The sequence below is a fragment of the Chrysemys picta genome, chromosome 3, assembly GCF_011386835.1.
Source record: "Chrysemys picta bellii isolate R12L10 chromosome 3, ASM1138683v2, whole genome shotgun sequence".
Taxonomy (NCBI): domain Eukaryota; kingdom Metazoa; phylum Chordata; order Testudines; family Emydidae; genus Chrysemys; species Chrysemys picta.
The window spans coordinates 185,265,063-185,282,144 of NC_088793.1; the positions used below are offsets into that span (position 1 = coordinate 185,265,063).

Consider the following 17,082-nt stretch of genomic DNA (forward strand, 5'->3'; position numbering starts at 1 on the left):
GAGTTTCCATTCTCTCTGTCTCAGAACACAAGAACAAGAGGGTATTTAATGAACTGAAAGGTGGCAAATTCAAAACCAATCAAAATACTTTTTTTCACACAATGTATAATTGAACTGTGGAACTCATTGCCACAGCATGTTGTTGAGGCCAAAAACTCGGCAAGATTTAACACCAGATTGGATATTGATATGGCTAACAGTAACAACCAACATTGTTATAGTGAATGCTAATGTGCATTTTGGAAGATGTGGTAAACCTTATAATTCAGGGTTTAAGGTAAAGTCTAATTATTAGGGATTAGGATGAGACATAATGTGGGGGGCAGATTAAACTACATCTGTCTAAAATTGCTTGCACTCTTCTTTGAAGCATCTGATGTTGACCACTGTCAGAGACAGGATACTGGCAATTTTTGTTTCCTGTGTGAATACCTTAATCATGCACTGAGGCCAATGGAACTACTATGTGCAGTTTTGTGGGCTTGGACCTGATCCTGCAATGAGTTCACCATGGGTGGATCTTTGTAACTGACTTCAATAGGGAACTGCCCAGCCATCAGGATCCATCCATGCTGACCCCACTGCGACATTGGGGTCCAAATTAATGGAAAAATTATATTTGCCTTTCTGAATAAATAAGAAAAAAGAGATGAAGATATTTTCCTTACCCTTGTTTTTTAAAATACACCATTGGGTTGAGGCCAAACATAGAAAGGAGATTTTTTGGATAGCTGTGAATGAAGATAGGATTAGAATGAGATGCCTTGCAACCTTCACTATATTTTGTCAACTCTAGGGGGTTGTACTGCTTTCAATATACTGGGGTAGTTAAAATGGTACAACTTCTGTTTGTAGATAAGTGCTTATACATATGATTAATTTTATGCACCTGAGTTGTTCCATTGGGACTACTCATGTATAGAGCTAAGCACAAGTTTAAGTATTTGCAGGATTGGGGCCGAGTTTTTAGAATGTTAAAATAAAACAAAAATCCTAAAAAGACAGATGTATTCAAATCTTTTCATAAGCCTTTTTGTAATGTAAAATGTGTTTAAGAATTATTACTATATCCATCCCTTGTTTTCGTGGGGCATTGTGCAATTCTTTTTGGAAAATGATTTGGGTGAAACAAGCAAAAGTATATTTAAACAAAATAAATTAGTTCACTTTTGAAAATTTAATCCAGCCTAAGACTCTTCAAGTATTGAGTAGTTTTTCTTTACAGCCAATCCATTTTGAATTTGAAAAAGCATGGGTGAATTGGGTAAAAAAACAATCATAAATCAGTAAACAAGAAGAAAGTGAAGCAACATATCAGACCTCCAGCTGGAGAACCTGCCAGAAGAGCACAATTATTATTAGTAGTAGTTGTAAATGTTTGCATTATGATAAAGACTCAAAGGCCCTAATTGTGACTGGAGTCCAGTTGTGAAGAGTGCTGTACAAAGATATAAGTGCAGTGAGGGCTTTTGCAAAGATAAAAGAGATGGAGGATAGGGGGCTTTCTTGGAGGCCAGTACGAGACTTTGGAATGTACTCCCACAGGAACTAAGGTTCATCACACACCTCACCATTCTTAGCTTTAAATGCAAGGTGCCTTTCTTTGACCTTGCCTTCTCTAACATAAACCCATAGGAAGGTGTGTAGATGTATTTTTATATGTAACCCTTCTGCCCGTCTGAGTTGGCAGCAACAAGGGCCGGGTTCAGTATCTAGGGGTTCCGTTTCAATAACACAATGCAAAACCGGCTCGAGCCCCCACCCAGTGACCTGGGACAATTACATACCACCTCCCAGGTGCCTCTAAGAGGCAATACTTCCCCTCTCGCAAGCACGGAGTCCGAGTGTAGCAAAATCCTTTTAATAAAGGAGGGAAACAATGTGGCATTATGTTGGGGAAACACCACAAACAGGATTCAGAACACCAACCATGAGCAAAAGACCTACCCCCAAGTAAGTTTGGCAGTATCCTTTTCCCCTCAGGGTCTTAAGTCCAGCAACCCAAAAAAATCACCCAAAGTTGCAAAAGTCCAACACCCCAAAAGTCTCTTGAGTCCAGCAACCCAAAAATCACCCAAAAGTCCAACAACCCAAAAGTCTCTGTCCCTGATAAGTGCAGCCCCCGAGTTCAAAAGTTTATCTGCAGAGTTTTACCTCCCAGTCTGGGGGGGGGAAGGGGTGCAGTGGTGTTAAGGGGACCCTTATGTGGTCCGAGGCCGACTGTCCTGCCTCTCCATGGGGTTCTGCTGCAGCCTTCACCGCGAGCCACTCCACCAGCCGGTCCACTGCACCAGCTGTCCCATGAGCCGCTCCAGCCGTTCCGCAAACTGCTCCGCTCCGCCAGCCACTCCGTTTCACCAGCTGTCCCATGAGCTGCTCCAGTCGTCCCGCAAACTGCTTTGCTCCACCAGCCACTCAGCAACGTATCTTCAGGGCCCCACACAGCACTCAGTGATTTCAGCTCTTAGTAATTTTAGCTCTTTAGTGATTTCAGCTTGTAGTATAGGCGCTTCAGTGCTGGTGCACCATAAGCCCAAAGTGAATTCAGCTCAGTAGCCTGTAACTAGACTCCTAATAGAATTAAAATAAGCTCTGATAGTCCACAGTAAAGAGAGGAAGAGATATGACTGGTATTTTAGGCCCTGTCCCCAGCCTCTCTCAATTCACTGGGTTTTGGAACCCATGTCCCTTTTCTAGCAAGTGCTACTTAGTTGATGGCGAGTCCCTCTGTCATAAAACAGTTTCATTGTCCTTGATTCACATAATAACAACACTTTATTCTTCCTGCCCCAATAACAGAAAATCTGGGGATCCCACAGCAGTCAAAGTGATCATTTGGGCTGCTGTGGGCTTATGCTAGGCAGGTGGGTGTGCCTATGCAAACAAGATCAGCCCCTGAAGTTCTTTTCCACAACTCGCCACAGTTCACCACGAGATGTCAGGGTAGAGCTCATCCTGACTCTGCTTACATATATATCAATATAAAAATTCCCAAACAAAACATTCCACTGCACACATGGGACAGATATGCAGTCACATTGCTTAATGCACAACCGGAAGGTGCTCAGAGAATGTGGTGATGAGCTCAGTATAAAGAACCTATCTAGAACAGAAGAGCAAGGGTTTGGGGATATAATGTTACAAAGTCAATGTATATGGTGAAGAACTGCCAGAGCTTTACTAGTGACATTTTGTTGGTGGTTTTGTTTTGTCTTTTAATATGTTTAATTGGGGTACTGGTAGGGTTAGAAATGGAGAAGTCAGTAAGAGTTAGGGCATAAGAAAGGGAAGGAAAGTGAAGAAGCATGCTCATAGCTCAGCACCTGCCAGCCATGATCAGCAGGCATCATGACAGAGGTGAGTCTTACAGGCTGATTTGAAGGAGGATAAGGGAGAAGTTTATATGGATTTTATCATTCATAAGAGGCAGATGGGAAAAAGCAGAGGTGTTTATGGACGAAGCTGACTGGTGGGTAGTAAAGGCTGGGAACACTGGAGTGAAGGCAGGGGTTGATGTTGCAGTGCATTACTAGATCAAATGAGTAAAGCAGAGCCTAAGTTGTAAAGGCCTTAAAGGTAAAGTAAAGGGATTTTCAAAAGGGCCCTAAGGATTTAGGAGCACAAGTCCCACTGAAAGTCAATGGGACTTGTGCTCCTAAGTCACTGAGGTGCTTTTGAAAATCCTATCCAGGAAAAGAACGGTTACTTACCTTCTGTAACTGTTGTTCTTCGAGATGTGTTGTTCACGTCCATTACACATTAGGTGTACGCGCGCCACGTGCATGGACGTCGGAAACTTTTTCCCTTAGCGGCTCCCGTCGGGCCGGCAGGGCCCCTCCCTCCCGCCAGAGCGGCGCCCCGCTCTAGGGTATATATATCCCTGCCGACCCGACCCCTTCCGTTCCTTCTTGCCGGAGACTCCGACAGAGGGGAAGGAGGGTGGGAAGTGTAATGGACGTGAACAACACATCTCGAAGAACAACAGTTACAGAAGGTAAGTAACCGTTCTTTCTTCTTCGAGTGATTGTTCACGTCCATTACACATTAGGTGATTCCCAAGCTTACCATTGGAGGTGGGTAGGAGTCAAGGTACAACTGACTGTAGCACAGCCCGTCCGACCATCGCGTCCTCTCTGGTCTGATGGTGGATCGCGTAGTGGGCTGTGAACGTATGTACGGACGACCAGGTGGCCGCTTTACAGATCTCCTGGATAGGGACCTGCGCCAAGAAGGCCGTTGAGGACGCTTGGGCCCTAGTCGAGTGGCCCGGATCTCTGGGCCGGAACATTGGCGAGCTCATAACATGTGCGTATACAATGCACAATCCACGCCGATAAGCGCTGTGTCGAGATAGGCAAGCCTTTCATACGTTCCGCAATGGCAATAAACAGCTGAGGTGTTCTGCGGAACGACCTGGTCCTTTCCAGGTAAAACGCCAATGCCCTTCGAACATCGAGGGTATGTAGGCTGCGGTGATGAGGGTCCGTATGGGGTTTAGGGAAGAACACCGGTAGACAAATGTCCTGTCCCATGTGAAACTGCGATACCACTTTCGGGAGGAATTTGGGGTGCGGCCTCAGTTGCACCTTATCCTTATGAAAAACTGTATAAGGGGGTTCTGAAGTGAGGGCCCTCAATTCCGATACCCTCCTGGCCGATGTGATGGCCAAGAGAAACGCCACCTTCCACGAGAGGTGCATGAGGGAGCAAGTGGCTAGGGGTTCAAAGGGGGGCCCCATGAGCTTAGTTAGGACTAGGTTCAGACTCCACGCAGGGACCGGTGGGCGCGAGTAGGGAAACACCCTCTCCAGCCCCTTGAGGAATCGGGCCACTGTGGGGTTGGAGAACACTGACACTCCCAACTCTCCCGGATGGAATGCCGAAATGGCAGCTAAATGCACTCTAATCGAGGCGGGCGCAAGCCCCTGATGCTTGAGGTGTAGTAAGTAGTCCAGGATCGACGGAACTGAGGCCTGAGGCTCGCACCAGTGGGAGAACCTTTTCCATTTGGCCAGGTAGGTCGCTCTTGTGGAGGGCTTCCTACTACTAAGGAGAATTTGTTGAACCTGGTGAGAGCACCTGTGTTCCGCATCGTTCAGCCAGAGAGATACCACGCCGTGAGATGTAGCGATGACAGGTTCGGGTGGAACAGGCGACCCTTGTCTTGTGTGACTAGGTCGTGATGGAGGGGGAGGGTGATCGGGTCGGCTATGGACAATTCCAGCAGGGTCGTGAACCAATGCTGGCGTGGCCAGGCCGGGGCGATGAGTATAATTGTCGCCCTGTCCCTGCGGGTCTTGAGGAGAACCTTGTGTATGAGCGGGAACGGAGGGAAGGCATACCTCAGGCTCCCTCCCCACGGAATCGTGAAGGCATCTGCCAATGATCCCGGGCTGAGGTTCTGAACGAGCAAAACTGAGGGCATTGACTGTTGTCCTTGGTGGTGAAAAGATCCACCCGGGGAAAACCCCACCTCGGAAGATTGAATGCAGGACGTCTCGCCTCAACGCCCATTCGTGCATTTGGGTAGGATCGGCTGAGGCAGTCCACTAAGCCGTTTTGGATCCCCGGGAGATACGTTGCAATGAGATGGATCGCATGGGCTATACAGAAGTCCCATAATTGGAGTGCCTCGCGACAGAGGGGAGAGGACCGGGACCCGCCCTGCTTGTTTATATAGAACATGGCGGTAGTGTTGTCCGTCAGGACTGCCACGCTGTGACCTTCTATGGTGGCGTGGAAGGTCTGACAGGCGAGGCGAACCGCTCTTAACTCCTTTAGATTGATGTGAAGCAACCTGTCTTCTTTGGACCACAAACCTTGGGTCCACAGTTCCCCCAGATGCGCCCCCCAACCCAGGTCCGATGCATCTGTTACTAACGTCAGAGTGGGCTGTGGGGCAGCGAAGGGGATCCCTTCGCAGACCTGCTGTTGATCGAGCCACCAGCGGAGCGAGCCCAACACCCGATCCGGGATCGTCACCACCAGATCCAAGGGGTCTCTGTTGGGGCGGTACGTTTGGGTAAACCACAACTGCAAGGGCCGGAGCCTTAGGTGGGCATGTCTGACTACATGTGTGCAGGCTGCCATGTGTCCCAGGAGCTGCATGCAACACCTTGCTGTTGTCGTGGGGAATTTTTGGACTGAGCTTACGGCCCTCTGAATTGTCAGGAACCGTGACTCTGGGAGGCTTGCCCGCGCGGTCACCGAGTCCAGGACTGCACCTATGAAGTCCAGTCTCTGTGTGGGAGCTAACGTGGACTTGGGCACGTTGACCAGGAGGCCGAGCCTGCCGAACATCTGTAAGGCCAGCGTCACGTGAGAGCGGACCTCGGCCTCTGACCTGCCCGTGAGGAGCCAGTTGTCCAAGTACGGAATCACGCGCATCCTTCTCTTCCGAAGGAAGGCTGCTACCACGGACATGCATTTCGGTGCCGACCGCTTGCTGAAGCCCGACTGCTGCGGCGCTTTCTGCGCCGAGGGCAACCGGGAGTCCACCGAGGCGGAGCTCGACCGGGACCGGTGCCTTGAACGGTGCCGAGATGGCGACCGTGATGGGCGCACCATCGCCGGCTTGCCTCTGTGTGGCAGCTTCGGCGGAGCGTCCTCAGTTCGTGGAGGGCCCTCAACGGACAATGCAATGAGGTCCTTTGCTGCCTCAAATGTGTCCGGAGTGGAGGGCTGTTCCAAGAGCTCCTCCAGCCCTTCATCCTCACTCGACGCGCCTATCCCGGGGCTCGACGGGCCTTTCGGCGCCGGAGCCACTACTGGGGCCTGTGCCGGGGCCGTGCCGGTCTTAGGTGCACTCGAGGTCTTCACCGGCGCTGCCCTCTTATGCGGGGAGCGTCCTCGGGCCTTGGGTTGGCCCTTCGATTTTGCCGGCGAAGACGACCGGTGTCGTACATGCCCCCGTTGGGTCAGTGCCGTGGGCTTTGAGTGACCCGCCGGCGCCGGTTCCCGCACCAATGCCGGGGCACTCCGCACTGAGGCAGACGGTGCCGCCGAAGTGGAGGGCTGCAACGCCGTCTCCATGAGCAGCTGCTTGAGGCGAAAGTCTCTTTCTTTCTTAGTTCTGGGCTTAAAGGCCTTGCAGATCTTGCAGCACTCTTTCTGGTGAGCTTCCCCCTGGCAGCGGAGACATGAGTCGTGGGGGTCGCTCAATGGCATAGGCTTGCGGCACGTGGCACAAGCCTTGAAGCCTTGGGCGTGCAGCATGCCCTGCCGCCCAGGGCCGGTGCCGGGGTTGACCAAGGAACCACAGCAGGAACTTTAAGTACCTAATGAGCTGTTAACTACTAAGCTCAACACTACTACTAATTAACTGATAACTGTTTGCTAAATAACACTAATGACTATGCTAAGGGACACTCTCAGACGAGAGACAGAGTTGTTCCAATGCTGCCACGGACGGTAAGAAGGAACTGGAGGGGTCGGGTTGGCAGGGATATATATACCCTAGAGCGGGGCGCCGCTCTGGCGGGAGGGAGGGGCCCTGCCGGCCCGACGGGAGCCGCTAAGGGAAAAAGTTTCCGACGTCCGTGCACGCGGCGCGCGTACACCTAATGTGTAATGGACGTGAACAATCACTCGAAGAAGAACTTGTGGTTGATGCAGAGCTGAAGGGAGAGACAGTGGGAGGACTCAAATAGGGGAACGGTATAATCCAAGTGAGGAGCCAGGAAAATGATTTTAGCAGCAGCACTTTGAACAGACTTGAGGGGAGCAAGGTTGCAGTGGTCAAGGCCAGAGAGGAAGATGTTACAGTAGTTAAGACAGGGAGGCCCTTTCTCTCTTTGGTATCAACAGAAGACTATTAACGGAGAGGCTCAAAAGACTCCTTCAGTGCCCAGGTAAGCTCAGGAATCATTACTTTATGATATCTGGTGTGTGAGGTGATAGGCCTTCAAGCCTGGGTCACCTGTACATATGAATGCCTTGCTGCTTTGCCTTTAGACAGTAAGCAGTCTCTTAGGGGTTTCCAAAGAGATATAGAAACTCTCATAGGCTGTGTGGGTCCCATGAGAGGAGAGAGGAATAGGTTCAATACACAGGATTCTGTGCACTCTATCTGCTCTCTCTCGCTCTCTCTCTCTCCTCCTCCTCTGTATCCCTGTGCAGGGGCTGGCACACTGATAATCCAACTGCTTCTCTGAACGCAAGGGCCACTCAAATCTAATGGTGCTCTGCTCCCTGGGATCCTCCAGGCTGCCCTTAGAGGAAGGGGTGCTGGAACAATTTGTATAGTGCGAGTGCTGAGAGCCATTGAACCAAAGTGTAAACCCTGTATATGATGGAAACCACTTCAAGTCAGGGGTGATGTATATATATCTAGCCCCCAGCACCCCTAATTCCAGCACCTGTGCTAGGGGCTAGATATATGGGAAAGATAATACTATCCTGGGCTGTATTATTATTTATGGGGAATCCCCACAGTACAGAAGTGGGAACAATGGGCATCATCCCTGTCTCAGACACTTCTTCTCCCATCCTTCCTGCTTTCCACTTCCTCCACTCCTGAAGCCAGTGAGATTCCTCTGTGGAGCTTGGAGGGTAGGGGAATGTGGAGGAAGTAGTTGAGTATCCTGTTGATGTAGGAGGAGGAGGAGATACGCATGCAAAAGGACGCCCCTCTACATATGGATAATAAGGGCCAATTGATAGCTCAACAGATGTGCTCCTGCAGGTGTTGTGCCTCCCTGTGGCATAAAGCCACCTGAGCCTTCTGCTGGGGTAGTGCAGCTCTGCATGGCTCCCTAGCCACAGCTGAGTCCATAGGGAGTTGTGGAGGCAGGCACTTCATTAACAAGAGTTTTCATCTCCTCTGCAGCAGCTTATGAATCACTAACACAGATCAGAGAAGGGTGAGATTTTTTGACCTTCCGTGTCAGGCTGATCTTTCCAGGTGAGCTTGTAGAGGCCTTCAGAAATTTGCATGGCCTGGTAGGCAACAAATACTGTGCTGCAGCTGGTCAAGAGCATGATTATTTACATAATCTACTAAATCCCCAGTTTTAAAACATGCCTTGCCTTATTCGAAACATTAACTCTTTGTTTGACCTCCATATACTGCACTCATTCTTATTCAGTCAATCAAATTTATATCTCTTCTCACTTGCTTTAGAAGAGCCATGTTAGCATCTTCCAAAACAGCTTTAGAGCACAGTATATTGTCTTGTTTCTTTCTCCACTGCAGTTTCTATGGTTACAGGTGAGTGAGGCTCCCTCTAAAAATTCAGGATTTGAAGTTCATACAGTTCATTGATAATTACAGCATAGCAATGGCAACAAAGCAATGGCAACAAAGCGTGGTATGTTCAACACAAGTTTTTAAGGGCATTTGGCACATATCTTCATGAAACTGGCAATTTAACAAGCTATCATTTGACAAAAGCCGTTTCTTTTCCTCAAAGTGTATAGAAAGCTCCTAGAAACAGAAGTTCAAAGTGTTGCATAGGTTTTAACTGCATGACTCCTAGATTGGATTCATGTCAATTGGATTCATGTGGCTAACACCCTACACAGTGCTTTGGAAATGTACTGACCAGTGCTTATATCCAGCAGCATAGACATTAGGAGAAAACAATTTCACCCTTTCCTCAAAAGAAGTCTTCCCAATAATCCAATGGATGCAAAATAATAATATATAGAATACAGATGTGATAAAAGCAGGGGTCAATGAATTTTGAATGTGTAAGTCTTTCATCTCAGGAGATCTGGATTCAAACCTAGATTAAGTCAAAAAGGGAAAAAAAAACAGTTTGGTCTTAACCTAGCACTTAAGGAAAATGTTATCTGTATCACAAAACTATCTCACATAGTCCCTGCTCTGGAAAAGCCTAGGATTGAGGAACACTGGCAGACCATGTACCCTGTACCAGCCTGTAGACAGTGCTATACATTCACTGGAATACACCTCCACAATATCCCAAGAAATATTATTTCCCCTTTTATATTAATAACCATAATATCTTTTTAAAAATAGAGATAATAAGTCCATGCCATAGTCCTGTAGTCTGGAGGTTTCCACTGACTTTAGTGGGGCTTTAAAGGGCAGCAGGATTCAGACCCTTGACAATTTGAAGAAGTATTTGAGAGAGCTGAGTGAGTGTGTTGGTGTGATGCTCTGTACCTTGGGGGAACACCCTACATCCCCATGTTCATCTTTATAAAATGATTGTGTGGTATCCAATGCAAAATTTGTCATGTTGGGTGTCTTTGGAAGGCTCATGATGCACTGAGCATTGTTGTTATAGTGATATTATAGTAATAGTTACAGTAATTGTTATAGTAATGTTATAGGTTATAATTTCATGTATATAGTAATAAGGCTGAAAGTGTATCCTCATGGCTTAAAATAAGCCCAGGCAAACGCTCTCCAAGAGCTGAGAGGCAGTTCACACCTCATCAGAGCGTGTATGGGACAAACCCAGCCCAGCCTCACAGGAATGAAGGACACTGGCCTAGACAGCAACAAAAGAATCTGTTGGACTCTCGAGGGAGTCACCCCCTTCCTTTGGTCAGTTTGGAACTGCGATGAGGTAATGCTCACCTGACTCTCAAGGGGAGGGCAAAGCCAAGAGGGAAGAAAGGACATGATAAAAGGGGGAGACATTTGCCATTTGTGTTCCACCTACATCTACAGACACCACACCAAATGACTGAAGCGCTGATCAAAGGGGAGAGCCTGGCTGAAGAGCAACCAGCTAGCCTGTGGTGAGAAGCATCTAAGTTTGTAAGGGCATTGAAAGTGTTAAGATCAGTTTAGAATGTGTTTTGCTTTTATTTCGTTTGACCAAATCTGACTTGTTATGCTTTGACTTATAATCACTTAACATTTATCTTTGTAGTTAATAAATCCATTTGTTTATTCTACCTGAAGCAGTGCGTTTGATTTTAAGTGTGTCAGAGACTCCCCTTGGGATAACAAGCCTGATACATATCAATTTCTTTGTTAAATTGATGAACTCATATAAGTTTGCAGCGTCCAGCAGGCATAACTGGACACTGCAAGACGGAGGTTCTTAGGGTTGTGTCTGGGACCTGAGATATTGGCTAGTTTCATTTGGTTGCACAATCTAAGGAGCAGCTTACATGCTAGAGGCTGTGCATGAACAGCCCTGGAGTGAGGGTTCTCACAGCAGAGCAGGGTAAGGCTGGCTTCCAGAGTCATGGATTAGAGTGACCTAACAGATCACTGATTCAGCTAAAACCAGAGGGGAATGTCACAGTTGGTTGCCAGTGGATTACTTGTTATTTTAGAAAAATGAATTAAAGTTAGATTACATGTTTGAAGATGTCAGTGAAAAGTGTGGTTAAACCATTTATTTTACTATAGTCTTTTATTCCCCACTCTATGATATTGAATCTCTTAGGCCAGATCCTGCCAACATTCACTGTTGGCATAACGCTTCCTACCATGAGTAATCCCAAGAGGTTGGTCCCTAATTCATAACTCCACATCATATTTATTTTTATCCCACTTTTCTGATATTAACGTACTTGATTACTCTCCACTTCAACTAACTGATTTCCATAATGCAATTATTTTAAAAATATGATTTTCATATATTTTGCTCTAAAGTGTAAATTTATTTATCATTTATATTTCTCCTTTTTATGTATCACTTGTATTTCCACATTAGAGCTCTCAGGCCTAATTCTGCGGTCACTTGCACCATTGCTCAGTCTCCCTTGACTTAAGTGGTGACACTCCTATTACATCTGAGTGGGGGTGAAATCAGAAGCACTGGTGGCCCTTTATGCTTGCCTTGCTACACCACTGACTAATGCATGAAACAATCAAGTGCAGTTCCCTGCTTTAGATGTCAGTGACCTCATCATCTGTTGCACAGAACCTTGAAAATTGATCTTGGTAGGTCAAAGCCTTCCAGTTTACCTTTAAAATATGTTTAAGAAAACTTTCTAGATCATCTTTAAATGAGGGTGGCTGCATGGTCAGCACACCTAATAAGATTATGTTTTAAAATCTGAGGATTTGATCCTGCAAGATGCTAAGCACTCAGATCTCACTGACAACATATGGGATTAAACTAAATCAAAGGGAATGAAAGACACCCAGCACCTCACAGAATCAGGCTGGTTCATATCAGAGATGAATCTGAACAAATCCTCAAACTTTGAGGCTCAATTCCAGACTCTGCAGCTCAGGCCTGTCACTTATCGATCTAAGGAGCCTGATTCTCCATTGTGTTATGGCCCCTTTATGCTGCTCTGATGATTCAAAGGGCATTAAATAATGTGGATCTAGCCATCGGAGAATTCCCCTGGCATGGCGCGATCCATGGGTGGTGTAGAACTAGCATAATTCTGTTCTGTTCTCTATAGGTTCTTACACTGCCCTCACAACTGTACTATCTGAATGCCTTCCAGTAGTGCATCAAGCAACATGACTAACATTTATCGCGTATAGTTAGTTCTTTCTCTTATTCTGTCCCCGGGGAATAATTTTGTGTGCAGTGCAGTATTTTGTTTTGGTACATTTTTTGTTTTGTTTTGGGAAGGGGAAGGAGTAATTTATTTATTTTTTTAAATGTACATGTTGCTAATAGCTCTATGCCACCCTCCCTCACAAGCCTGGCAGATAGGAGGTGGGAATGGCTGAGGAAGGAACATGTACTACAGCTAGTCCTGGCTGCTGGAATTACCCCTTGGGGCAATAGGCAGCCGGGCATAATGTAGAGTAGCCCTGAGATTGACCCTAGAGAGACTGGCCCAAGAATAAGAAAAATTATTCTTTAAGGTTTAATCTCCTCTGTCTCCCACTCCCTGTTCCCCTTTTCTGGGCCAAATGTAGCTCATCTGAACAAAAAATGAAGCATACAATGAATGTAAGTAACTTGTATCTATTAGCTCAGGGTGCTCTCAGTGTCAGTTTAGGAGGATTTCTTTTCCTGGGCATGTATCATATAACAGTAGAGTTGTCTATACTAGGTGCTGGAATGGAGGTGTTATTTTCATTTGGATTCACAGGAATTTTAGAACATAAATTATTTTGATAAGATAGCATGCTGCTTGTCTGCTGTAGTACATGGGAATATTAAACATTTTCCGCATTTCTACTTGGAATTTACAGCATGTTGATGATGGATATATTCTGAGGAATTACATTTCTGAATTTATTGCTGATTAAACATGACAAATGTTGAACTTTTATTTCAGGTAAGAGATTACAAGTTTATCTTGAAGAGATGTATTGTGAGTGTATTGCATACAAGTGAGGATTACAGATTGCTTGCTTTATTGTAAATCTAATTTTAAAGAGAAGAATTTTAATGGCAAATCACTCCTGATTTCAGTAGAAAGCCAAGGAATGGTAAGATGGAAGAATTTTTTTAGAAAATTTCTGATCATTGATGCCAGGATTATAAATAAGTCAGTGAGGATCAGGAAGTTGATAGTGGGGAACATAGGGATATTCTCCCTTTCTCATTTTGGCCTCATGTTGCAATGCATTGCATATTATTACTGTTGTCGATATTTATTCATTTGTGTTACAGTAGTTACTAGAGGTCAAAATCAGGCACTGTACTGGGCACTGCACAAACCCACAGTAAGAAACAGTCCTTGCCCCATGAACCTTGCAATCTAACTAGACAAAACATACAAAAGAAAAATTCCCATTGACTTATATGGGGTCAGGATTTTACCCACAGGGTATGTCTACACTGCAATTAAAAACCCACAGTTGGCCCGTGCCAGCTGACGTGGGATCATGGGGCTCAGGCTAAGGGACTGTTTAATTATGATGTGAAAGTTTAGGCTCGGGCTGGAGTCCAGGCTCTAGGACCTTCCCATCTCTTGCAGGGTCCTAAAGCCTGGGCTCCAGTCCGAGCCTGAACATCTACAGTACAATTAAACAGCTCCTTAGTACAGGCCAGACGCAGGTTTTTAATTGCAGTGTAGACATACCCTAACTATTTGCTAATGATATGAACTGAATGGGAGTTGATGCATCCCATTTTACTGTGCTGGTACCTGCTTTGCCTCTGGCTACCTTAGCATGTGAAAGACTAGTGATGCTTTCCAGTTAATAAAGTACAGTGATGTTGGCCTTTTTAAAAAATCAAAAGTGTGCATCAGCCATGCGTTTTGTTCTTCTATGTGAATTTTACTTAGTATATGGTCCTTATGCACCCAAAGCTCCCGTGGGAGTTTTGAATGCTATGGGAATGCAGGATTGTGCCCCCATGGAGAACTCAATCAACAGGAGTGTGTGTGTGTGTGTGTGTGTGTGTGAGAGAGAGAGAGAGAGAGAGATCACAGAAATTAGCTGTCCTCTGTATGAGCCTTCCTTTCTGCCTGGGTCTATTTGTGCAACCATAAAGAATTAGGGTGTTGGAGGGCTTGCAGGAATTGATCATAAAGCTGGTGGGAGGGCATGTAAACAGCATGCAAAATGAAGGTTTGGTGGTAGGACATATCCACCTTTCCTCCATCTGTCACCTCCCTTCCCCACTGCCAGTGCAGTACACCTATGCCTGTGTCTTGTATAGCTTGTATTCTCCATACCTTAGCTTGGTCCTGATTGATATCAACAAGCTGATTCCAGGCTTACTTATGCCTCTGAGGAAAGAGAGGATATGGATTACAGGTGCATTCTCAGCATTTGAAAAGGATAAAACTTTGGGACCTGACCTTACACACCCTTATTCACATAAACAATCCTAACTCGTATGAGTACATAGCAATCATGTTAGTAGGGACTAACACATGGGAGTAAGGACTTGCAGGATCTCAGGCCCTAAATTAAATTGCTTTTGTTCTGAGATTTCTTTCTCCCTAATCAGTTTGTGTAATTTTCACAGTCTTTCTGTATTTTTAACATTTTTATTTGAATTGGTATTTCTGGTCCATTCATTCATTATCTTTCTCTGAGAAGGTCTTTTCTATTATCACTGCCTACTGCATTCCTGTTTTCCTTCCACTGTCTCAGCTAGAAAAAAATACCAGTTTGTGAAACCAATGCAGTTGTATGGCTTAGGTGACAGCAAGGTACTGTGAAGTAAATGTAGCCATTATTCTTCCTGTCCTTTTCCCCAGAAAACCACAGGTGTCAGCAAGCACAGGAGCTTGAATCTAATGCGGAGCTAGGGGTACAACCTATTTGATTATAGTGTGAAGTGGCTCAAACTTTTACACACAACTGTAACCTAACAGAATACAAACTATTTTTTGATGTTGAAAAAAGTCTGCTTGAATTTATTATTTTGTTTTGTTTTATTATGTTTCTTATGCAATTCCTGGTTCTGTCCAGGAAATGAAATAGAAATACCAAGGTTTAGTTCCAGAAGGACTCAGGAGATCTGGATTCAGTTCCCAGCTCTAGCATTGACTTCCCATGTGACCTTGGGCAAGTCATTTAATCTCTCTCTGCCTGCATTCCCAATGTGTAAAATGTGGCAGCTAATATATCCCTGCTTCATAAGGGTGTGGTGAAAATAAATTCAGAAGTATTTGTGAGTGCTCAGATATCTGGGATTTTCAAAGGTGTCCCAGAGATAGATGTCCAAGTTCCATTCAAAATCAGTGGAATTTGGATGGTCTGGCTTATTTGAAAATCTCAGTTTATGAAGATAGGAACCATGAAGGTACATAGAGAAACTGCAATGGGAGTTTTGCCATTGATTTCAGTGAAAGCAGGATCAAGCCCATTCTGGTGTGTTGCCTTATTTAAAATTACTTAATTTCTGTTTATACACTTGCATGGAATCTCCTTCCTTTTCCTATGTTGTTTCCTTATGGTGGAATTCTATCATTAAACTGCAGATTCATTTGAGCAGTTTAAAACTTGGATTGTTAAAACCAACCTTCTTTTTTAATTTATTTGTCTGTTGTTTTTATTTATTGAATTCTTTGCTAATGCTTTTGTGCAATGTTCTATATTGTGCTCTTCTGCTTTCCAAAAAATTTAGGATGAGCTCTTCAAAAGCACTCAGCATTAGCCTAATTCTGGTTGCCAAGGGTAAGCAAAGATAGGCCAACACTGAGTGCTTTTAAGAATACACCCTTATTAAATAATAATAAAACAAACAATGGTTGATTTTAAAAATCAGATATGTGGCTGTTCCTTTATAAGAAGATAAAATTTGAAGAAACCCATGGTATTGATACTTGAAATTGAAGAAATTAGATTTTTGAAACAGGCTTTGCCAAATAAGATGCTGTTGCTAGCATAAGGAACCTAAAAGTTCTGTTTTTCTAGTACTCCTTAGTTTTATCAGATGCTAGTAAATACATTGCTGTAGAAGATGACACTGGAGAACTGTGACGTGCAAGACAGAACAAAATTTTAAAAAGGAAAAAAATTCTTTATGTTTTGCTAAGTATTAACTCTAAGGAAACCTGTAGAGCATATTTGCTTCAAACTATGTACTTTAATAGTAAATAACACTTGACGCATAATATATATTCCTTTTTTATAGCTGAATTAGAACTTTTCATTATGTTCAATGTAGGCATTCTTCTTAAACAATTTAATGGCTCTTTTCATGAAAGCATGAAGCCATACAGAAATTAGTTCTTATTCGGTCACCCCAGAAAATAGTTAGCACATGTTAAGGGCCATTAAAACTTTAGAAAAATGATTGCTACACCAAAAAAGATAAAGGCCCCAAATAAACTGAATGCTTCAAAGAAACACAAACAACCCCCAGCCATGAGCAGCCTAGCATAGTTGAGTTAAATTGCTGATGTCACTCCAAAAGACCCAGAGCTCTGCTCTGCCAATAATAGACTCAGTGTGTGCTGGATTCTAGGCCTCTTTGGCCCCACAGCTGCAGATCGTAAATACAGTTCAGGAGATTAAAATATTAAAATGTCCCTTTTAGGTGGCTGCAGAATAGCACATTAGGGATTCCACCCTGCTTGTAAGGCAATCTGGTAACTCCCAGTGATTTCAGGTGACATTATGGAGCAGGGATCGGCAACCTTTGGCATGTGGCCTGCCAGGGTAAGCACCCTGGTGGGCCAGGCCGGTTTGTTTACCTGCCGTGTCTGCAGGTTTGGCCAATCGCGGCCCCCATTGGCCTGGAGCAGCGAACTGCGGCCGGTGGGAGCCGCGAT

At 45.1% G+C, this 17,082-nt stretch overlaps 1 long non-coding RNA gene across 2 annotated transcripts in view; it reads left to right on the forward strand.

Annotated features, from left to right (window-relative positions):
- The window catches only part of LOC135982536 (uncharacterized), a 113,566-nt gene that overhangs the window by 533 nt on the left and 95,951 nt on the right, over positions 1-17,082 (forward strand). The window lies entirely within an intron of this gene.